Source organism: Monopterus albus, unplaced genomic scaffold (genome assembly GCF_001952655.1).
Source record: "Monopterus albus unplaced genomic scaffold, M_albus_1.0 scaffold36.1, whole genome shotgun sequence".
Lineage (NCBI taxonomy): Eukaryota > Metazoa > Chordata > Actinopteri > Synbranchiformes > Synbranchidae > Monopterus > Monopterus albus.
Genome location: NW_018127916.1, coordinates 2,082,468 through 2,089,307, shown reverse-complemented (window position 1 = coordinate 2,089,307; position 6,840 = coordinate 2,082,468).

The window sequence follows — 6,840 nt, the reverse complement described above, 5'->3', positions numbered from 1 at the left end:
CTCTCTTACGACAAACTAGACATGTGTCATCTCTCACAAAATTTCTCCTATTTGCCCTGGACCCTTGACCACGTGCTCATGATCTGCCATGATTCTGAAAGCCACTACTCATGGGTTGTGAATTCCACGAATAAGGCTGCGGCTGTCCAGATGCAGGTGTTTGTGCGTTGTGTAAAAAAGCAGAAGGCTGTGCATACATCTGCTTATCTGCAGCTTTGTGTTGGTTAACTTTATCTCTCATCTCTTTAAGTTGTGCTTTTGTCAGCTGTGCTTATAAGGATGAAAGTTCCTGTTCATCTTTTTTCTCTATCTTCTTTGTCATTGTCAATATACTGCATGATATAAGCTGACCACTGCTCGAACGGAAGAGCATTTAAGCCAATCACTCGTTTCAATAACTGTTGGATATTTACAGAAAGGGAAGACTCAAAGACTCAACCATACTGTGGAACAGTAAACCAACATTTTCAACTTCACCACTGTAGTTATGCCACAATTCACGCACCCTAATGAGGTACTGGCTTCCTGTCTCCAGGCAGTTGTGTATATTGCCTCCGTGTTTATTTTTTCGTCTTAAAGAGGAAGTATAGGGCTTATCATCCTCACTACTAACCTCACTTGAAGATTCACTCTCAGTCATAGTCGGCACAGCCACGTGACAGACATGCTTTTTCTTCCCTCTAGCACCAGAACTTTAACTATGAGTTTTCACTGAAAGACCACATGTTTTTTGCAACTTTTTCACAGGATCGTAAACTGCTGACGTCTCCCAGCTTCCTTCCTGCAAAGAAGCTCGTGCGAGAGGAGGGGGTGACAGAGGCTGTGGGTGACCTCGAAATTCCTTTGAGCTGGAATCTGTGAGGCGTGTATGTATATTTGTGTCACCATGAGATTCCTTTCCACTGGCTGTGGTTTTCTTAATTTTTTTCAAATTCAGCCAAAAAACTGAGACAGTCCTGAAGAAATGTCTCACAGTGTTTAACTTTAGCTTCTGTTTTGTGTTTCAGTAGTAAAGACACTGTATTGTTACGCAAGCGTGCTGTAGCAGCTGAGTGAGCTGCTTGTTTAATATATAATCTTACAGCTCCCTCTTCTGGGGGGGCTTCGTCATAGGCACTGAACATTCCTTTTTCAGACATCTTTTCAGCCTATGATATAAAACGCTGTGTTTCACTAAAATGTTGGCTTGGACTCTATGTGCCAAGCCATTTGTTTAACAGCTGATACAAAATAGCACCTAGTGAGCTAGATTGGCATTTCTTCCAGACCTGAATAATATCACAATCAGCCATAATGAAAAAATATGTCACACGTGACGCTGTCCGTTATGAGAGACTCTCGGTCCAGTGAAACCCGCTGACCTGCGAAGCTCCTACATCAGAATAGTTCTGATGCGCGCAGGTCCTTGGGGTTACCCCAGCGGAATAACACCGTTTTATCTCAACAGGACAGGCGCCACCATAAGCTACTATGCAATTCCCCAATAAGCCTATTCCCCTCCCGGACTCAGTTCACAGCTGCACAAGGCACGTTAAAATCCACAACGAATTCTCACAACCGAACCTATTCGTCCAGTTGTGATACGCCTGTGAACAACGTCTTAATCAGCCTGTTGTGCAGTTAACCACCCACACATTCCAGAAAAATAATAAACTGACAATTTCCCTGTGCCATTATGTGTGGAATGTATCAAAGAGCATCTGTTCAGTTGAGATGACTCTCTGTCTATTCTCCAGCCGGAGGGAAATTAAGAAAGGAATCAGGAAATTTGGGGAGACAACTGCTACTAAGTAGCAGAAATTCACTTATAAAACGTGAATTTTACGTCCCTTATTGATATCAAATTCTGTAATCACGGCACTCATTTACCAACCCTCAAAATGAGACTATGTGCTTGTTAACTCTTACATGTGTCAGGGAACAAATCAGCACATCATTCAAAAACAAATGTGTTTTATTATCCTTACTGTTTTTAATCCAATTTAGAGCGTCGAGAGTGGGTAGTCCACACATTAACAAAATTTTGGCATAAATCCAATGTGCAGGTTTATGTATAAACAAGATTTATCCTGCTTACCTTCGTTTCTGGCCGGCCAGTTGATGTGTGGGACCGCTCCACAACTTCGACCGAAACCCAGGAAGTCACACTCTCATCTGGGAATACCAGTCAAATCAGGACCGAATGTCGGATTTCCAGCTCAGCCTGGCACAGGATTACCGCCCCATCTGTTGGTCCGGGACAATGGACCGGTCGTCTGGAGAGTTCAGCCGGCTCTCACGCTAACTCTGAGAGACGAAGCAGTCCGAGTAACTTCAAAATAGTGCTGATTTATTCAATGAACACAGGTAAAAATTAACATTACACGCTCAGGTATCTTGCACCTCCAACATGCACGCAGGCAGCTGAAAGATGAAAGACCCCGAACCACAACAGGCCTATACATTATATCACTTCGGGCTAACCCCATTGTACAAGGAGACGCCAAACCGTGATGTCTCCCAGGGCCAGCTTTGCAGCTGGCCAGAGCAGTACTCAAAGCATGAGGAAAATCAATGTGTGAATGTCTGTTGATTATGTGGTGTGTAGCTAAAAACATTCTAACACAACCTCTAGTGACATGTCATGACATTAAACATAAGAAAATATTATGGCTATGACTACAGTTATACACGTCATAATAATAAACATTCTGTCTTCTAACAGTCATCAACTTTCTATCTAGTTATCCTTGACCATAAGCAACCTGCAGCACTCATGAGAATGCCTAAGCATTTAACAGCCTGAGTTAGACACCCTGTCTGCTCTAAACATTTCTAATACATCAAGTATCTAACCAATATCTATCTGACTAAAAATGCCTAACACTTAGCACAACAGAAAAGTTGCTCCTTACCTTAATAGTGATGGAAGACACGTATCCAAGTGCTAAACACACAACATTTTCAGCACAAAAATTCCCCTGAACAAATTGCACCCAGTCCAGTAGCTATAGTCAGTGTGTAAACATGAGTAATTTTGTCTGCACTTGTTAAATTGAGACCACAGGCTCATGGCTGTAATGAAACGTGTTGAAGATCATTACTGTTTGGATATGCCTGTGTCAGAGAGAGGTTTCTGCATTTGTGTCTGTCAGTATAAATCAGTCTAGGAGGGCAATAGTCACTTATGAACTTCCCTTGGATTCATTACAATATCCTGCCACTAGATGGCAGACGCGCACTCATTTTAATTTTGTTGTTCTTGTGCACTGTGTGATGAGAGTGGGACAAAAAAGGCACAAAGGAGGAATTTACCACATTTTAGTGACTGAGAGTGGTCTGAAGATGCTTCAAGGTTTAATCGACCTCAGCAGTGACAGTGTCTCTTCTGTTATAAACCTAAACCGTGTACTGTGCACCCCACATCCCTGCTGGGGTCCTCAACAGAGTCCCTGTCTCATCAGAACCATTCACGGCTATTTATCTCCACCTAGGGGCTGAAGATAGGACACGCACCTGTGACCAATCTGTTTACCTTTACTAGATGTACTATGGCATTTTATTTAAGTACTCTGACCTGAGTTAATTTTAACCAGCAGTCTTTAGGCCTGAGTTAAACATTCACCACTCTGTCCAAGCCTCACAGGACATGGTAAGAAAAGTTACACTAAAACAAAAAGTCAATTAGCAGATTTTTCAATCTAGCTGCAAGCTTTTGAAAAGTGGGATGTGAATCTGAATACCCAGAAGAAAAAAAAGAAACACCCCCCCACACAACACACAGACAGGGAACATGCTCATAGAAACATAGCAACTCTGGACTCACTGTTATTATTGTAATTCAAAAAGTTCATTGGCTTCTGTGTGCGTGTATGTGTGTATTTATTTATTTATATAATCATATAAAAAGGAACAAGATGGTCGGCTTCAAATGATAGAATGACAGGCACAGTGTCCAGGCTTTCCAGGTGGAGAGCGAGAGCGAAGCAACTTACAAGTGTAACATGTCTGTAGGAACTCGTGCAACAGGATTGTCTATCTGACAAAATTTGATTTGAGTTGCAGAAACAATGTCACAAATGTGTTTGACTGCTGAATTACACTAACAGCAGCTGGAAAAATGGAGGTTACCACATGTTTTTCCATGTTATTCTCATTATTTGTTAGATTTTATCCTGGCACAGCAACAATAGTCTGATATACATTTATTATTAATTACCCCATTTTTAATATTAATTGTTTTACATTATACACTGATTTAAAAAGTGCCAAATTACTAACCTAAACCTCAAAGCTTACACATTAAATCTCACCTCATGTCTGCAGAGTTTAATATCTATTTACTATTGAAGACAAAAGTTGGATTTAACTGAATACGGTCTTACAGTATTAGCTTGATAGCTCAGTTTTTAGATCACTATTACAGTCACATATACATATATTGTCAATCAGGTGATCATTTTCTTTGCTTAGTCAAATTTTTGAGTGCATATAAAGAGCCAGTTGTATTTCTGCATGATCACTTTTATTGTGCCCATTTAACATATTTACTGTAAGATAGTGGTTATGTTGTTATATTAAACCCTATATCATTGATTCCTGAAATGAACACAAGTAAATGGAAACGTCAAGAGTCGACATGCAAAAAAAGCTCAGTAATGGTTCAGGTGTTTCTTTGGCTCTAAGAAGAATAAGAAGTGGGACAGAAATGATTTGGGACACGAACTGACTCAGTGTTACACATAAGGATTAAGAGATCATGGCTGATAAAATGTTTCTCAAGTCAAGTCAAAAGTCATGAAGATGGTAAAACTGGAACCTGAGCAAATTCTCACCTGGAGGACCAAAAATGGCTTTTAGTGTCACAGTAGTGCAACAATGTGTTTTGCTTTTTACCTATTCAGAAACTAATCGCAAACCACATGCCTTGTTAAGTCATCTGGCACCTGATCTTTCTTTTATTATGTTACCATTACTGCATGTGAGCAGCTTTTCAGCGCTGGCACAGGCATTTTCAGCACTAAACAGAACTTTGAATGACGGCTCGTCTGTCATATACGTAAACAAGATGCCGGCCTGACATTTAAAAAGACAGGCCCAATAATTTTAAAACAGTGTTCAAGCTGTTCATACTGTCCAAAAGGACACAAGCTAAAGATTGTTTTAGTTGTACAAATGAGACACCTGCTCTTTTAGATGAGTGTTCCAGTCAGTCAACTATGTTTTCTTTACTGTTTTAATTTTAATCAAATAACACAAAATCCAGATTTGTTTGCAACAAAAACATAATATTCCTTGCAATGTCGTCCTTGTGAAAAGCCCAGATGTGATTGTATTATTTAGTACAGGTTTAGGTCTCAGGCTATAAATTCATTTGAGTGTATTATATTTTGGTCACATGTACATTGTCAGTTTGATCCATATACCGTATGTCTGAATAACATGTTTGATCCATATACCGTATGTCTGAATAACATGATGGCAAAGCAAAAATTGCAATACTTTGTGAATATAACCTTGTAACCTACTTATCTGAAAGCTCTTCTTTCACATGATGTTTTTGCTTCATTTATTATGCACATATTTGTTCCTGTTGACTTTCAAAAGCGCATTGAGAGCCAGTGAACGGGAGTCAGATTCCTCGCGTGTTCAACAGACTTGGCAAATAAAGATGATTCCGATTGATTTTAATAGCCAAACTACATTTCTCCTAGCTTTGCTGTAGTTCAGCTCCTTCCACGGTGAAGTAATGGGGAAACTAAATAACTTTGCAAGCTACCAAACACTGAAAATGAGCAGTTTGTCTTTCTTTAGTTGCTATAGTCAGTACCCGTGGCGTCGCCTAGTAGCTCACTAGGAGTAAACCAGGTCAAAGGATTTACATGTAACATAAATAATTCAAAGTGCGTCATATATTGTTCCTTTGAGAGAATAATTGATAACAGAGAGGTTGTGGTGGATATTGTAACTGCAGCTATAGTAATTATTTGTCGTCAAACGCTGTGTGCTGTGCTGTGGTTTCGGCTCCTTGCCCAACCGCATGGACTCAAGTCAAGAGTAAGACACTTGCAACATCGTCAAGTGCTTAAAAACCTGTAGGTGCAAAGCAGCTGCAACTGAGCATCTATGCAGTCATGCAGGAGGAGACTTTGTTATAACCAGGAAAAGGAAGGCAATACACTGTACACCTGTCAGTCAACCATTGTAAGTCACTCTTCTTTCTCTGGATAGAAGCCAGTCACAATAAGGCACAGCATGAGGGTGTGTGGGTGATAAAACAGGCCAAACAGCTGAGTAGAGAGTTCACACTTGACAAATTTAAGAAGCAGAGTAAAGCAGGCTCATAAATAAGTCATTTTATTTAGCTTTCTTTTTAAAGACTATATACTTGTCAACTATTCATAACAAATGTAATCGTTAAATACTGTGCACAGCATATTGTACTCTTCCCAGTGCATATCTTCACCACAGCAGAGAAGTTATTTCTTGATAAACTAGTCTTCATTCAGTTTTATTATTTCTAATAAGACATATGAATACCTTAAGATTAAATAGTATCAGTGTGTGATGTAAACATTTTTCCGACATTTAAGTCAAAAGCAACATTGTGTTGGCAAGGTTTTGTGAGTAGGAGGGAGAGAAAAAGTATACTTCATTGACCGTTTGACCTTAGCAGTTATCTGCTTCCCAAACTGAACACCATGTTTGATACCAAGGGTTACGTCTGTACATCTGCTACATTGACTATATCATCCTGATACTTCTTGAACAATCTACAACAGTAAAATTTATATATTTTCTAGGCTGCCAGCAGCCAAAGTCTGCCAGCCCACACCCACTGCAATCATGTAAGGCAGGAAT